The sequence below is a fragment of the Polistes canadensis genome, unplaced genomic scaffold, assembly GCF_001313835.1.
Source record: "Polistes canadensis isolate GaletaPanama2010 unplaced genomic scaffold, ASM131383v1 scaffold_41, whole genome shotgun sequence".
Taxonomy (NCBI): Eukaryota; Metazoa; Arthropoda; class Insecta; order Hymenoptera; family Vespidae; genus Polistes; species Polistes canadensis.
Window position 1 is genome coordinate 497792 of NW_014569588.1, and position 18042 is coordinate 515833.

Below are 18042 nucleotides of genomic sequence, written 5' to 3' on the forward strand. Positions count from 1 at the left end.
TTAATTAAGACAATAATTTTTGTTCGTTTTATCTTATAATATATCTCGACTAATTTGATCTCTCGAAAAATATATTCGACCAATTTTAATTATTTTTCTTTTTCTTCTTCTTCTTATAATTATTATTTATTTTTCTTTTTCAAATTGATACTCGACGAAAAAGAAAATAAGAAATAGGAAACATATGTATTATACAATATATACGTCGTTCGTCGAATCTTTATTACAAAGTTTTTTTAACGTAGCTGTGTGTAATTTTTCCAACCTGCAGATGACATCACGAGGATTTTATTTTTTGCCCTCGGAAAGCTGAGAGCACGCGGGTACGAGGGTGGAATTACGACCGGGGTTTCGAGCATGAAGCAAGGTAGGAAAGAGAGTGGAGGGTAGGTATGGCAGAGAGTAGATATGGGTGAACCTTACTTATTGTCATATTTTAATATAACGACGATGTAACAACGCTTCCACGACTCGTAACGTTTATTTCAATGCCAGACGTTTCTTCTTTATTTTCTTTCTTTTTTTATCTTTCTCTTTTTTCATCTCTACAAAATCATCTAAATATAATGTAATCTATGTTAGACAGCGTGATATGATATTATCAAAACTGTAATAATTTATAAATTGATCTTATGCATGAAAAAATAAATAATGTAATATTTATCTTTATACGATATTAACTTCATTTTTTGGTTAACCCTCTGTAGTCCCGAGTTACCTTAAAGTTATATTCTAATATAGAGCTTTTTTTGTATAAATAAATTTTTCCTTATGTGGCGTCCACACATATTTTTCTCTAATTTCTATTAAAAAATTGATCAAATATTCTTGTATTAACTATCAATTCTTGCTTGAAAAATTGGAATAAATTTAATATCATTGAAAATGGTTTATGTTAGTTTGTATTTAGTAGTTAATATTTGTTGTTTCCAAGTAATATAATTTATGTTTCCAGTTACGTGAAATATTCGGTCCATAAAGCGTTAAACGTAGCTTGTAGAATTGTAATGTTTTTTTATACATTAATTTGAATATCAAAATTTAATGAATATTATATATACGTGCATATATATATATGCAACTACGTATGTGTTCATCGTTAGTTTTTCTATTTTCCTAACCGTATGTACATGCTGTATCGTTTCATTAAAACTTACAAAGCCAATGTAATTTTGGGTACGACAGGAATAAGAAGGAAAATGATTGGATATTAAAAGAAAATGAGATACGGCTTCTGTTTCTGATAGTTATTGTTGAGAATAAATTATCCGCCGGCTTTTCGATGCTTTTTGAAGAACGTGCAGCAGCCACCGACGACTTGCACGTGGAAGAAATGAGGAGGATTGAAAGAACGGAGATACCCTCGCAGTCAAGGAGGAATGATCAACGAGGAGGACGAATCACCAGGCGGTGGAGTATTCTTTCTCGATCATTGTAGTAGATGGCACAAAGACTCATCCTCTTTTTCTTTATTTTTCCTTTTACCCTCTCCGACTCTCTTTCTCACTCTCTCTCTTTCTCTCTCTCTCTTTCTTTCTCTTTCTCTGTCTCTCTCTGTCTCTCTTTTGCTCTCACTCATTTTTACTCTTTCTTATTCAGCCATTTTCTGTTTCATTCTCTTCTGTATCAGTTTTCCCTCCCGCCAATTCCACCCTGCTGGATAATGCCGGCCTCTAAATAATAATGCCTCCGCGCAAAGCACAATGCGACATTTTCTCTTGTTAAATTATCTCTATGTCGCGCTTTTTTTCTTCGTTCCGGCCGATTCATCATTCTCGTCTTATCCAGTCTTCATCTTTTTTCTGTATTTTCTTTATCATTCTTCTCCATCGTTATTCAATGCGATTTTTTATATTTGATATGTCGATCATATTGTTTTTATTTCTGTTAAATTCTTATTCGTAAATATATATGTGCATATCTAATATAAATATGTATCGGGGAAAATGAAAAATAATGAACTCGTATTATACCAAATTCATAGTAAATAAAAATAACAGCAGGTATGCTTTAGAAATATTATTGTTCCACAGAGTAAGCGTAGTGGTTTTAAAATTAAATTCTTGTAAAGCGGAAGTAAGAGCCTACTACCATCGGGACCATCGGTAGTAATAGTAACACCCACAAGTTCAGACTCCGAGTTTTTCCTGCTAAACCGATTGTTAAGGGCTAGTATAGGCTACCCCGCAAAAGCATCCGAAGATACTCAGACTGAGAGATTTAAGAAGTCTCACGTTTTGAGGTATTCGAAAAACAACTTCCACCCTTCGTCAATTCCAATCGAAATCTTCGGAAAAAACTTAAGCTGGAAGGAAATTTTGGTCCGTCTATGGCGAAAAATCGAAGGTCTCCTATGTCGACGACGTACTTGGATTCCATAAATTTCTAATTTAAAATTTGCTTATATATCTCATAATATATTTTTCAATATATTGTATTTAATTTAGAAAAAAATCAATATAGGGGTAAAATATGATAGGCATTGTCAATGCTCGAGGGAAATTATTATCTTAGCAGAAAAACGAACGATATCATGGAAACGAATACATAAAAAATAAAAGGAAGTAGAAAAACGTAGAATAGAAAAAGAAAGGAACGTTCGAACGAATCGCAATCATTATTGAGTCTTCGATATTTTCACAAAGAGAGGTTTAAACTCGTGTGAGAAAACACGTACTACGGCTTGTCGTAAAATAATCCCCTATACCGGCTTATTGATCAGATCACAAGTCGTTGAAGCACACAAACCCTCCCCTTTAGTCCACCCCTCTTTTCCGCCGTTGCCGCCGCCTCCTTGCCACAGGGAACAGGGCATTTTTATTCGTGCAGTTTCACCCCCGTCATTCCTTCCACTTCGGCCTTCCCTATACCCCTCCTGTCTCTCGCTTGGCGACACGGGGGTGGTAAAGTCGTGGGAGCGCCATTTTTTATTTTACCTACGTCGAGCTACAGTCGCATGGAGATTCATTAATAACAAGCTGCCGCGGTTCCTACGAGGATTAGAGACAGAATGGGGAAAGAGGAGTGACGGAGTGATAGAAAGAGAGAAATGTCTGTTCAAATCAATTTTCCGACGAATATCGGAGGAAAAATAGAAGAAAATCGCACGGTACAGCGTCGACTGCGTAAAATATCAAAACGTTCTTTCCTGCCTGTGTAAATAATGATAGAAACGCAAAAGTGATACGAGAATCTTATTCTTCTTACGAGATAATATATATGAGAGACACACGACTTTATACGCACATAATTTATAATCTAAGTTTTATATACGTAATATCTAGACGTTATTATCTATAATTTCAAAATGGCGACCAGCAAGTGCGAATCGTCGAATACGATTTAAAGAAATTCAGTAGTGTAGGAGCTTTTATTATGCGCCAACATATTACTCTCTCCCTTCTTCCTCTTTTCATCTTTTTCGCTCCACCTCCCCCGCCGTCACTTTTATTCGGGCGGTCCTCAAGGTTGGTCCTCGTTCAGTGATGCCTAGAGGGTGGGTTCCTGCTCCTACGACGAAGAAAGAGAAGTTTCGGTCTTCCATCGGAGACGAGAAAAACGAGAGCCCGAGGAGGATGAAGCATAGCTGGTGGGGGTCGGTTAAATAAGGAACAGAAATAAATAGGAAGGGAAGAAAAGAGCTCGTTAGAGGGTCTCCGCGAGTTTCTGAGTACCCAACTACCCTCCGACCGAACTTTCCTCTCTCTTCGTCCCTTTCTTGCTCTTGCTCTTGCTCTCGCTCTCTTTCTCTTTCTCTCTGTTTTTTTCTCTCCTTCTTTTCCTTCCTCGCGTCATCTCTTCATCCTCTTTTCTAACCTCGCTCTCTTTTCATCCTTCCACGATCTCGACACTCTCTCGCGCCCCGATTTCAAGCAATATTTTCGTCGTTCCTTTTTATACCTTCCTTTTCGCTTTTTTCCGCGACCGAATTTCTGAAAAACGAATTCATTCCGAAGTACGCAATAGAATGGTTTCTCTCTCTCTTTCTTTCTTTCTTTCTTTCTTTCTTCCTTTCTGTAGAAACCAAAGATATATAGAAAAAAATTATACAATGATTTATATGCTTACTAATATTATATAATTTATTTTAATTAACGTACCAACACCGTTGAGAACGAGTTGTTCGTTATTTTATATTCCTGTTAAAATTGTAACAACAACTTGGCACGATTAATAAGAAGTTTATCAATTTAAATAGAATCTTGAAGCTGTTGTTTTAAAAATAAAAACGATAACAGCAATAAACCGCGCATTTGATAGGAATAGTTTTTGATAATGGGCTATTAATTGTTTCCAAATGCTTCTAATTTTAAAGAGTTAATTTCTCCCTAGTATATTCACCCATGCTCTTGTAAGAGGACAGCAACTAACCCTTTTATCAAGTAAGAGAGGGTGGAAAGAAGGAAGGAAGGAAGGAAGGAAGGAAGGAAGGAAGGAAGGAAGATGGTCGTCGCGACGAAGGGTCGGTCAGATTTAGCGAAGGGCTTTTCGTTGGTGAGTTTAACAGACTTTTGCTGGTCGACGTGTATCGAGGGGTTGAGGGGGTAGCGGAAGGAGCTGGTTTAGCAAGTTACGAGCAATTGCCCACCTCTATTCTGCGCCATTGCTTCCTTCTTTAACCGACCAGTCACCTTCTCTCATCGAGAGGCAAACCACCTCTTAGTTTCGAGGGGGCTACGAGGGTTGCGGTTGATAGAAACTGATGAAAATTGCGTGATTAACCGAGACCATCTCCCCGGCTTATCAACACGCTCCCGCGACCACAAGGATCGGAATGCCTTCGGGTTATTTAGTGACGGACAATCCCGAAGGACGATGGAAGCATTCTCTCCTATTCTCTTCCTTCCACTCGGTACTCAAGAGAGAGAAAGAAGGAGAGAGAGAGTACAAGATTTCTTAAAAGCAGTTCAATATCCCAATTGGTTTCAATGGATCAAATGACCTGTTTACTGTTTTATCTTTGGCAATGCTTACTACTGGATCAGTAAGTATATTGAAAGATCGCGTTTGCCGAAGGTTTGGAGATTTGTTGAAACAAGAACAATGAGAACTATTGTGTTCCTTCTTCCTTTTATTTTATTCATTTTTCTTTGATGTATAATATTTGTAAACATGTTTTATTTCTTTATTAATAAAGATTATATTATATATTATGTAAAGTCTAAGTAAAGAAAGTTTGTCTCGTATTTATTTACATTTGTATATTATTTATCTCTATTGATTAAAATGCCACGAACTTTCTTGATTATCTAATATATTTTTCTTTTTATATTCAATATACTGTTGAAAGTTTTGATATTTTGTAGTTGGTAAGACATCTTGAAGAGTCGTAGCCGATATCGAGTAGATGTTGGTAAGGGTACATTAATAGTCTCCGTTGGCCCGAACTACAGGTTTTCTTCGTCTTTTTCTCCCCTTTATTCCACTTAAATCTCCAGTGGATCGAATTATCCGACAGTCGCAAAATTACGCTAGCAGAATCAGCTCGAGGAGAGAAACCGAGCGAAAAGCTTAATACGGATAATACGCGGTCGATTGGTTCAATTAAACGAGTCCGAACAAATTCGCACGCTTAGTCTTCTATAATTCTTGAAAGAATTTTTCTATGAAAAATAGACAGAGAAAGAATACTCATGAAAAATGTATATATTTTAAATAATTTTCCTGTTGGGGTAATATTTTAATGAAGGTTTATATATGTAGGTTCGTTGCGTATTCGCAGGACAAAAATCGTTAGTATCTCGGAGTTTTTTCATATTTCTCAGCCATCTTTCCTGCTGCAAGATACGGCGTAATAGTCCCGTTGCTATCTGCCATTGTAATCGGAGGGTGGCACTATAGCTTCCTGCCGGTGTCCCAGAAAATTCACGTGGCATCGATATTTGATAATGCGATGGGTGGAGGGTACGTACATTCGACGAAGGTTAAGAAAGGGGGCTGGATAACGATCATATTTATTTTCTTCTTGCTTTTTCTTATTCTCCATGTAAAAGAACATCAAGCTGATGATTCTGTTTAAATAATAATCAATGTGTTTTCAGCAAGGACAAAAATACACTACTTGTAAATAATACAAAAACGTTTAAAACTGTATATTTTCTGAACGATTATAACATCGTGAAAGTTGTAAAAATAAATGTTATGGATATCAAATTTGAAATCGGGGGGTAAAAACTTAGTATATACATATAGCTTTTAACTAAGCGTTACGAGAAGCTTTTCAGTTAACCACGAAACACGTGGCGCCTCGGCCTTGAAGTTTCAGCCCTCCTCGTTCTCGGTAACGGTGGGGTAATGTAATCGGAGTCGCCTAAGTACATTAACTCGGAGCCACGACGGGATATCCCGTTCCTTCGTGGACCACTCTAATTGTCCCTTGCGAGTAACTATAACCGTGCTATCGCCCTTCAACTTTTTTTCTCTTACTTTTTATGTACACAACATTAATTTACGATCCGTCATTCAGCTAGTAAAAACAAATATCGTGCTAAATATCATATTACCTTGAAAACGATTAATTGATGCTACATAATATATTGTCGTAAATGAAATTGTTCATGTAAATCTTAAGAAAAATTTTCAAACAAAAATATGTATACCAAGAAAGATATTATTTTTGGCATGCGGAAGATACAAACGCATTTACCGAAGAAGAGAGTATTCTAAGCTTTCTACCAGTATTTAACTTGAGCGAATGGTCAAAGGAGTCAATGATGTGGTTAGACGATGACGCGACAAGGTGACCGTCCGTTGAAATATAAAGAAAAGCATCATGGATAGAGGGAGACTCTTCTGACGTGAGCCGAACCATGAATCGGGTTCAATATTCCGGAATTTCGAAGAATAGTCTTACGGTTTCTGGATTGGCTTGAGAGCAGACCATCTGGAAGATCGTCTTCCTAAAGGACCGGTCACCCTTACTTTGCATACTTTGCTAATATGTCTAAAACTATGATGGCGTAAGCGTCCAGAACGGACTTTACGAAGCGTAAGATCGTTCGGTCCTTAGGTCGTAGATAAATAATATCAATTAAACTTGTATCCAAAATTACCAATGATATTCGCCAAAGAAACCATGAATTTTCGAATTTGATTAATAAGAGTGAAAGATAGTACAGAGAGCATCGATGACTCGGGATGTATAATATATATCTTGATAATGATCGAGTTTGAGAATTGTGTAATCAGTGTCGAAAAAAAAGTAACTCGATGAAGGTAGAAAAGAAAAGGTATACTCGAAGAGGCGATTGGTTGAGGCAAAGGCCCGGTGTCGGTTGCGCGATTTCGCCTGCGGGCGACATGTGGAGTGGACAGCAGGTGATCTCGATAACGTGCAAGTACGCCTGGACTGTGCTTGTATGCGGTACGTGCATACAGACAACAGCGTACTATGGCCATTCGTATACCGACAAGCAGCACCCACGTGGAACTGCCCCATCGTAGATTCGGAATTCAGAGAATAACGAGAAAGGAGGAGGAAGATCGATTAGTTACCCTATCGATTTCGTGTCTCACCAAGCCGGACGTAGCTGGACGGGGCTGGTATCGAGACGACTCGACACTGTTTACGAAGCGTCGCTTCAACGACGATGAGCTAATGGCTTCGAAACATTAACTTAATTGTTCGTCGCGTCATACCTGTGTACTCGCGTTTCCTTTTACGACCAACTCGTTTTTCTTCCTTTTCTTTCTTTTTGTTTTTTTCTCCTATCATCTCTACGTAACATCGATGTCATAATAAAAGCAGCATTTTAAAGGAAAACAATGATTCTGTGTTTTCTTCTTTAGGATTTTTTTCACGTTTATTGATTTTTATTATCTTTCGAATATTCGTCTTTTTACACTTTTTTTTATGGGATCGAGGCACTTCTATATTAACACTTTCTTACACTTACTTAATACTACCAGAGAAGTCGAATCTTCCTATTATATATACGTTTTTTATGAAAAAAAAAACAACAAAATATAAAAACATACAAATATGTATCTATCTATGATACAGTGTTAAGCCGATCTCTTTTTGAAGAGCTATCGGGTGTAAAAGAAATAAAGAGAGAATCCTCGAGTTCATGGAAATAGGAGTGCTATCGAGAAGAGAAAAGCGGTAGGAGAAAGAGAAAGAGAAAGAGAAAGAGAGAGAGAGAGAGAGAGAGAAAAGTGGTAGGATGGAGAAAGAGGACCGAAGAGGGCTCTTGGCTTTCGCAAGTATTATCTTGTCAGCGCAGATAACGACACCTTGGCGTCGTTCTATAGCTCTCATCAATTATAAATCCCAGTCAGCTCTCACCGTTGATCACGATATCCCAATCCTACTCCGCAATCGCGGATGGAGACGTCTCGTTATCCCGCCTGCTCACCATTGCAACGAGTAGCTGTTGTGAAAAATTTCCTTGTAAAAATGATAAGAAGATAGGAAGGAAAAACATCTTTCTTCCTTTGAACCATATTCGTACTATTATATTAATGAACAATATTAGAATTAAGTATTTTGCAATAAATTTTTAACTCATTTTTACATTTGACTGCGAAAACTTTGAATTCGTGATTATAACTATGCCATTGATATAGAAGACGTATCAGTGATGTCAATGCAGTCACGTTGTATACCGGGATACCTACGTTATGGCGTAAGCATTATGTAAATCCAGGAGCTGTCAACCCTTCTCCAGTTCTGTGAACCCGGCTTTCGCTCGAGTATATTTCGTTGCCTGACTTCAGGCGCTAATGAAAATTCAACGCTTATTTTCACGTTTTACCATACGAATCTTTATCTTCTTTAACATCATCACGACAATAAGATATTTGATGTTTGTTTTTTTTTTTACTCCATATTAGAAGCTAGAAAAGTTTAAATCGGATTAGTTTTTTTAACTAATTTATAATGAACCTAATGATACAGTTTATTTTTTGATAAATCTTTGTAAATGTTATAACAAATAATTGATTATATTTTTCTAGGAATAATGAGATTTGTTGTTTAAAAAAGAATACTTTTAGACAGGAAAGAGGTGGATGTCAGAAGGGTAAATTTTATCTAAAGTTACGAACAATCGCCGCTAGGATCGCCACGATTGAAAAAAGTTACCCTTCAGAAAAGTATTCTACCACATCGATGCGATCGAGTTTCTAGGGGTTGAACTGTTTTATCGACCTTGCGGTGTTCTCATAAGGGTGAGAGGTATCCTTTATGATCTCACCACCAGGTCGATCTGGCGTGTCATGGAACATAAAAAATAATAGTCTACCCTTTCCTAATGCAAACATTCGTATGGAAACTCTGCGAAGAAAAAGTATTCTGATGGAAAAAAGAAAATTACGATTTATATATATGTCTACTTTTTGTCAAAAGAGACAGAGAGAAAGAGAGAGAGAGAGAGAGAGAGAGAAAAAGAGAGAGAGGGATACTGAATTAATTTTTAATTACACTGGAAAAAATTCGGTCTCCAGGCACGCTCCACTGTTCCCTTCAGCTTTTCCCTTCGCCGTGATTAAACTTTATGAGACGTTATTAGCCTCTTCAACGCCTTCTTTTGACTTTCCCTTTACATTCATACCAATGTAAAGGAATTATAGCAATTTAATATCGACAATAACGAGGTCTTGATTTTTTCTCCGAGTTTTTACAAAGACTATCATTTATATTTTAATTTTTGACAATAAATTCTATTATTTTATTCGATACCAACGAGTTTAGATTACTTTTTAATTTTTATCAGAGTAAACATATCAGAACATTCTTTAATGAAAATTGTACGTATCGGATGATTTTGAAAATCCAAGATTTTGCGCACGCGTAAACGCAAGCGCACATTTGCAGATATTTTTTTGACATATGTAGGTAACGTAACGTAAACTTTTTCTTACGGTGACTGAAAGCGATATATAAACGCGGGAGAGCCGAAATATCTCAAGCGTGTAATAAAGTACCGAGAAAAATGTCGAAACTCGAAACCGAGACGAAGCTGCGAGGTGTATAATGTACGAGTATCATACGTCACAATCAACTGCACGCGGCGCCAAACGCTTATTTCTCCGATAGCGCCGGCGCCCTCTGAAATTACAGCAACGTTGACTTACTACGCTTGTGAAAGGACAATCTGACGCAGCTTAAACTCGGTTTCAGCCGGGTCGCCACGTTGTACACGGATTATTTTCTCGCGCGTACACGCTCCAAATGTTATACTCACGGATACCAGGTACAGTTTAATAGGTGAAATTTATTTGCCTCGTAGCATCTCGCCAAATATCTTGCAAATTGATTTTCCTGAACACGCTTCTGAGCTTTATGGTAAATTAATTTCTTTGAATTAGTTTTTCCTAGAACATAGGAAGACTGTCTTTCGTTATTTCCTAACATAAATGGGATTAAAATATGTAAAAGGAAAATGTTGGTTCAGCGAGCTCATTCTAACGTACAATATAATGCAAACTATAGTATTATCTTGGTAAACTATCGAATATATCAAATACCATATGCTAATAATTCACGCATGGGTCGGTATAAAAAATAGAAACAGGGTCTCGGTTAGGATAAATGTATCCTATCCTGCGCATTATCCTCGCAAGGACGAGTAAGGGCAGGATCGTATTATGCTACGCGTTTCTTTTCTCTTATACATATTATTCTGAACATCTAAGAGAGAAAGAGAGAATGAGAAAGGATAAGAAAGGGGGAACACGTCAGGTAGACATTTTAAGCGGCTACGAGAAAAACGAGAGCTAGAGGAGATAGGGTTGCGTTACGTTGCCTTTCCACACGTATCGCGAGTTGAGAAGCATCTCCGCGATATTATGGCTGTCCGATCGAATTGATCATCGGCTCGTTTAACCGGATTTTCGATATACAAAAGCAAACTTGCGGTAGAAGTGGGGTTAAATAAACGGCATCGTGTGTATGGGATCTGCTAAAACGCAAATTGTAATCTTCTTTTTTCTCTAACGAAGACATCGTAATCTAACTCGTAAAAGGTATCACGATTGTTCATCAATTTTGTATAAATAATTATTTATTTGTATTTCTTTGATGATTACAAATTAAAGAGAGGTTTATATTGTATCATTTATTATTTGAAAATATAACAAAGAATTTCACGCAGAATTTCGACTGTTTTTGTCCACTCGAATAAGTTTGCATATTTGTAGGATGTTTCAAAGATTAAAGTGTATCGAAAGACACGAAACGAAATTTGGACAGAGTACCGTCCTGTGTCGGCATACGCATGGGATTAAAAATCCAATTTGCTTTTGAAAAAGGAAAAAGCAACGAACGAGGTCAGTGGTGTAGGAATGGCCACTGGCTTTGAACGACGCCGTTCGTTGATTGATCCAGGCCCAACTCGAAACCCATCAATTGGTCGAATTCATCCCCCTCGAATAGGCGGGGTGGACGCATTTCGGCTTCCACTCTCTGCCTGCGAGGGTGCGTTTGTCATCAAACGGCTCGGCCATGCTTGAAATTTTGGCCGATACAGCCATGGAATATCGATATTTCCTCCTGGCGTTCTTGGATTCTTTAAGGATGACATCAAAGAACAGGCTATTGCTAAAAATTGTATCGCTTAATGTTTCTTCCATTCGTGACGAAAATACAGATAAAATATTTTTATCTTTTTCAATAAAAGATAAAACATTTGATATATTAGTTTCATGTTAAAATCCATATACCGTCGTTGAAATAGTCAAATTTAATTGATCAATCGGAGACATTTTTACTATTCTGTCCTATATTCTACATATATAATATAACCTTTCGTTTGCCTTACGATCAGTAAGAAGGAGGTTTCCGTGAAATTGGGCTTGTGCGGTGTCGAAGGAAGGAAATAATGTGGGAGCACGATGAAGTCTACCGAAAGAATCGAGTCTTGAGTACGTTGCTCGCGTTGATACATTCAGCAGCCATGAAACGAGGCGAGACTTCGGTTCCTTGAGCTTGACGCTACGCGGCTTAGAGCTTTACTAACTTACCATTCCATTCGAGAAATAAATCTTCGGCCTGGAGCTCTACATCACCGCGCTTGGCAAGCAATTTGGGCATCGACGATAACTCATACGTTCATCGATAGTCTCTCGTCTCATACATACATATATCTTATCGCAACTGAAAGGGAAAGTTATACAAGCGGTTAAAGAAGACTACGTAAATTGAATTTCGAGAATGTCTACAATTGGATAGGGGATCGATAAACAAGCGCACCGTTCGTACTATATATAAATAAAAATATGACGAATCGAAGGTAAAAAATAAAATAATGTTCCACTGCGACGGTAGTAGGTAGTTCCGTTTCGCGATTAGCTCGGATCTATTTCGCTTTCAAAGGAGAATTACGTGCTCCTACCGGAAAAGGAATCGTACGTTACGTAAGCATATCCTTCTTTCTTACATAAGAGACCGATGGTACATCGTAGTCATACGTCTTTGCATATAATTAGAATACCATTGAATCAACCCCCATTGGAGGCCTTTTCATCGTGAAAAAGCAGGATGAAACCGGTGGGGTAGGATTGCTAGCATCCGAGAGGGAGGGAAGTTTCCTTTTCCTCTTTTCTCTCTCTCTCTCTCTTTCTTGCTTTTTTCCTGATGCACGCATAAAAAGAGGTCTCTCCTTCTCTAAGGAAAAGGGTTGAGGGCTCCTTCCTGGTCTCACAGGTACACACCAGTGACATGTAGGATCCTGTGCAAAGGGTCCAGGGCTGTATCGTTGAACTTTTTATCCCTTTTTCTGTGGATTATTCTAGCTAGAAAAAATACTTTGATCTTGTTCAATACTGAATCTTCCGACTACGGTGTAACTTGCTAGAAATGTTGTCTGCAAGTTCATCTCGTGATTTAATAAACGCATATCGGTGAATTTAATTTTTTACTTATCATTTTATTTCGTTTACATACCAGAAGGGTAAAAACGGAAAAATAAAAGAATCGATATACGTTCCTGCGGAAGCAACCCTTTTCTTTTTGGGCCCTTCCTTCCTTCTTTCTTTCTTTCTTTCTTGAAAATCCGGATAAATTATGCATGCAGGTAGTCCGGTATTATACGATCGTTCACCTCAGCGGGGCCCGATGATAAATTATTGCACATTGAGAAATTCGAGGACTAACGAGGGTTCCAAATTTGAATATCCTTCCTTGCGCTTTTCATTCTCACGACTCGCTCCTTTTTCCTCTCAATCATTTTCATCTACCCTCTTTCTCTTTCCCTTTCTCTATCTCTCTCTCTCTCTCTTTCTCCGACGCAATTTTGGCAATCCTGTGCTATACCTGAGAAGGCCGCGAATGTACAATGACTCTCTGATTTGATTTATCGAACGATTTCTCTCGCGTGTTAGCGCTTGCATACGTTATTACGAATCACTGACTCGGGAAACGACGAAGTCAGAGTGAAATCTAAATTATCGCATTAACTTATTATTCGTAATGTGTTATTTTTCAAAAAGAATGATTTATTCTTCATAATTGTTATTGTCGTTAAAATATATTACAATAAAAACAAGTTGTACACATAATATAATAGAAACGCGATGAAATTTGCTCTTTCTTTAATTGTTTATATAAATAGAAAAAAACAATAAAAACATAACTTATATCGTCGTGCTCGATAATTCGTATAAAAGTACGATATGTTTTTGGGTCACTGATATAAACCCACCTATCGTACCATAAAGCGTGCTCTCGCATAAACAATTCAAGAGCAGTTTGGTGGTCAATGCTTGTGGTGGTGGAAGGAGTAGTGGTAGCAGTAGTAGTGGTAACTGTGAGGGAAGTTACGATGGCTGCCGTTTACCAACGGAATACCCCTATCACGATAGAAAAATAACTAATGAGCTTTCTCGTTCATCCCCACCATCGAAGTCTCTTTTTTTTTCTCCACTCAATGTTAGCGAAGAGAAAGGGAAATAGGAAGAGGGAGAAAAGGGGAATACCCCACGCGAGTGATTTGCATATACGGCCAGCCGGCTGCACGACGTGACTCAGTTTCATCGGCGAGGGGTTAACTCGAGTCGTCCCTCTGCTTTAATGAACTACCGTTCAAGATATGTCGTTTTTTGTGCTTTTTATTCCTCTCTCTTGTTTTTTTGTCTCTCTCTCTCTCTCTCTCTTTCTCTTTTCTTCTTCCGCTATTGTAAAAGAAGGAATGGTATGAGTCGTATAATATAAGCCAAGAGAATAAAAAACAGATCTAAAAGCTCTCTCAAAGGACGTACTTGGAATACTCTCTGTTTATATTGTGCTCTCTCTCTCTTTCCTGGAAGAGTATAAGCAGTGAATTATCGTTTCTTAATTTGACGAATGTTATTTCCTTGTGTATAATGTTTTCAATAAAAGGACGAACGATGTAAATAATTAGAAACTAATATACGATCATATTCAATGTGGTTTTAGACTCGAAGAGAGGAACATTGAATATTTTGAAAGAAATGTGCTATATGGGAACGGTTAATTCGACAATTTATAATAATTAGGGTATGTATGTTTTGGGATATATTGCGTTAAACAAATTCAGATTTTTTGTTAATAACTGTTTCGATCATGCAAATAAAAATCGAAAGACGTCGTTAACGTTCAAGAAATTCTACGAGAAATATTTTCTTTAAAAAAGAATTATTTGAAGTCTACATAAACAGAACGTCAACGATGATTTCATTTTTGTCATTCATTAACTAATATTTTCTTCCGTAAGAAACACTTCACGGCGATATAAATTACTTAGATGATAATCGCATTGTTTTAAAGGATACACTCGTTTCCTCTCGAGTCGATATTAACACATCACAAAAAATATATTGTTTTCTCTTCAATCGAGTTTCTACTTTTACGCGACATCTTCGGTCAAGGAGCACTTGGTGGCGTTTTATTAATTACTGATAGGAGTTAAACGAAGGACAGACTCGTTTAGGCGGATGGAGTCGACGTGCCGCGGCCATGTTGACGCCTGCGTGCCACCCATCCAAGGCAGGAGTTGCCTCGAGGGCGTCGCGTTCTACGCGGGGGTTGGCAAAGGGTGAGTTTCTGCGCGCAGGACGCGATTCTCAGAAAAAGTATTGATGAGAAACTTGGAAAAATACAAATTCGAAATTTTCCTTAGTCGACGTATTTCTTTTCTTTAGATTTGACTTTTTATCTTACCTTATCTTAAATATAATAAATAATTCCTTAATTAACAATTTATTTTTTATTTAATAACGTATACTCGTTTATAAAAATATATAGATAACTTTGAATAATTATCTATAAATGATTTTCGACGAATAAATATAATTTAATATTTTATTTTCCTTTTATCGAATTACGTTTTATCGATCGGAAATATATTTTTCTACGTGTTTCTTTGTTAAGAATTACAATATTACTCATATCACGTAAGTACGTTTTGAATTCCGGCAGACTCGCGCGTGTATGATAAAGGAGTGAAATATAGCGCAACTACGAGACGTGGAAGAATTGAAAGTATTCGGCGAAATATACTGTCTAACCGAAGACGGATTGAATCTAGCGGAGGATATTCACGCATACACGGATAACATATTAAACAAGCTTGTGTATATATGTAAGCGCGTAGATACATATACCTATATATACAATAGGTGTACATATATACATACATATAGATATATATATATATACATATATATGTACATAGGCAGATGGGACGCAGACGCCGGCGTCGCGACGTTCGACGGTACAGTTCCCGTTGGACGGTCCTTCGAGATGGCAGGATTCGCTTCTAGATCCTCTCTCAGTCCTTCCTACGCCCTCGTCCTGGCACCAATGTTCTTTCCCTTATCTATTTTCGGGAAGATAAAGTTTTAAGAGAATGAACTTTCGCGCTAAGTTGACTCTTGCATTAGCTTCGTGATGTCTTTCAAATAGTCGTGAAAAGAAACAATGAGAAATATTATTTTTCATTACGATGTCACAGCTTTTCTTTTTTCTTTTTTGACGTGTGTGTCCCGTATAGTGACAATTCTTTAGATTACGCTTTTATTTTACAATTTCTTTCTTTGCATGAATAATGCATTTTTCTCTTATTTTTTTTTTTTTTTTTTTTTTTTTTTTTTTTTTAATTAGATCGTCCAAAGTTTTAAAATAAATTTCACATAATACCTCTTTAAAAATTTTCGTTGATAAAAAAAAGAAAATAATTATGTTTTTTTTTATTAGTGTTTTTTTTCTTCTTTACGAGCAAAAGAGCTAGCGCGCCAAATACCTCCGAGGAGAGTCAACAGCTGATTGTTTCCCTTCCGTGGCGCTGCGTCGTGTCTTCGTTTTGAATTAATTACGTCACTAGGTACCACCCCACCATGCTCGACCTTCCCCGTGCTCTTAATAACTCGCTCTCCCACTCTCTGCTCTCCTCACTCGTTTCATTCTCACTTTCTCTTCATCTCTCTTTTTGTTTCTGAGTTTTTACTTGAGTTCCGTTTGTCTCTCTCCCTCTCTCTCCGTTTTTATTTTTTTCTGTTATCATGTCCTTTCTTTCACGTTATCCTTTGATTGTACTCTCATATAGTTTACATTTACTTCATGTATTTTATACATTTTAACGAATGATTCTTTCGTGTTCGATCATCTCTGCGTATTACGAAGAAAATTCGACGATTTTTCAAGATCTTAAGAAAACACCATAAAACGATGCGTTATCTGAGTAAGTACTTTTTCAAATCTTGTAATTCAATTATATTTGTTGAACATTTTTTTTTAAAGATTAAAAGATCTCGTTGTATAAACCATGTATTCCCATAAAGGTACATCGAATTGTATAAAGAATTTATTAGCGAAATTTTGTCAACGCTTGATTCTGACAAATATACGTTATTTTAACGAGAACAAATCGAAATATTATATTTGTAGAGGAATAATGAATAGAATTTTCTTTGGGGGCGGAGCGAAGGAGAGAGTACCAGTAACTTGATAAACGAATTATGGTTTACTTCGGACGGGAACGGAACGCTTAATTTAAAAAACCGAGGGAAAATCTAAAGAAAAATCCGAAGTGTCGTAAACCGCGATGCATTCTTCCTTTTCGATTTCTAAAAAAAAAAAAACAAATAGTCGCGATGAGTGTGATTATTTTCAAAAGGATACTAAATATAATACCTCGTTGAAATTTGACTGAAATAAAACAAATAAGATTAATTAAATATTATTCTCTTCGAAATCACGATTAAAAATCACAAATAGAAAACTACGTTTTGAAGAATGAATCAAGACACACGTTGCTTTTTTCGATATCATTTAAAAATTTGTCACCAATGTTATATGAACTATTTAGTTATTGTCGCGAAATGTTTGTCACAGAAACGTCAGTCTTCAACGAGATATCGTAGTAAACTGACAGAACGATTTAGGTAACGGAAAGCCGCGAGGTCGTTTTGCCGTCTGTCCGAAGCGGAAGGTGGGGAGGAAGACACCGGTTGCACTCATCAACCCTTCCCTCTCTTTCTCTTTCTCTCTCTCTTTCTCACTTACTTACTCTCTTTCCCCCCCTTCTTCTCGTTCTCTTTTTGTCCGGTCTACATCAACTCCCCACTCTTTCTTTCACTTTTCGAGAAAAACTCAGCGTAATTTGCACTCGTTATTGAACATCGTTGGAAGTTCAATAAGAAAAAAATGCGAATAATTACCTGATAATATATAATATATATATATACTAATATATATACTATGTGACATTCATTAATTTTCGAAATGACTAGTAAAACCCTCAAATAACTATACTGATATATTTAAATGTAAACGAAGGCAGAATTACATACTTTAAACAATTGTAAGTAATATAATTATGTATTCACAAGAGATAAGTAGATAAAGTATATGGGATTTAAATTTAATCCCAAAAATAAGAAAAATATCCTTCGATTTCGTTTCAAAATATCTGAGTATACTGCACTACTGTAAATTCGGAGAGAAAAAATATATGTTTTTTTTAAGGCCTTCCACAAACGAAGGTTATCTAATTTATTTATTTATTTATTTTTTTACGGGATAAATCCATTAGTACATAAATTTAACAAAAAGATCAAGTAGAAAAAAGCAAATAATAAATA

The 18042-nt window shown here is 36.7% G+C and overlaps 1 protein-coding gene and 3 long non-coding RNA genes across 5 annotated transcripts in view; 1 reads left to right on the forward strand and 3 right to left on the reverse strand.

Annotated features, from left to right (window-relative positions):
- The window catches only part of LOC106784821 (UPF0489 protein C5orf22 homolog), a 435726-nt gene that overhangs the window by 13391 nt on the left and 404293 nt on the right, over positions 1 to 18042 (reverse strand). The window lies entirely within an intron of this gene.
- LOC106784826 lies at positions 2849 to 5016 on the forward strand. Its single transcript, XR_001381456.1, has 2 exons — positions 2849 to 3109; positions 4333 to 5016. It is a non-coding gene; the product is annotated as an uncharacterized LOC106784826 (long non-coding RNA).
- LOC106784822 lies at positions 11011 to 15127 on the reverse strand. Of its 2 annotated transcripts, XR_001381451.1 has the most exons (3): positions 14200 to 15127; positions 11965 to 14112; positions 11011 to 11542 (listed from the first exon to the last, which is right to left on the reverse strand). It is a non-coding gene; the product is annotated as an uncharacterized LOC106784822 (long non-coding RNA). The 2 variants fall into 2 exon arrangements; XR_001381450.1 differs by lacking the exon at positions 11011 to 11542 and having other exon boundaries at positions 11621 to 14112.
- On the reverse strand, positions 16135 to 17648 carry LOC106784824. Its single transcript, XR_001381454.1, has 3 exons — positions 17185 to 17648; positions 17093 to 17107; positions 16135 to 17025 (listed from the first exon to the last, which is right to left on the reverse strand). It is a non-coding gene; the product is annotated as an uncharacterized LOC106784824 (long non-coding RNA).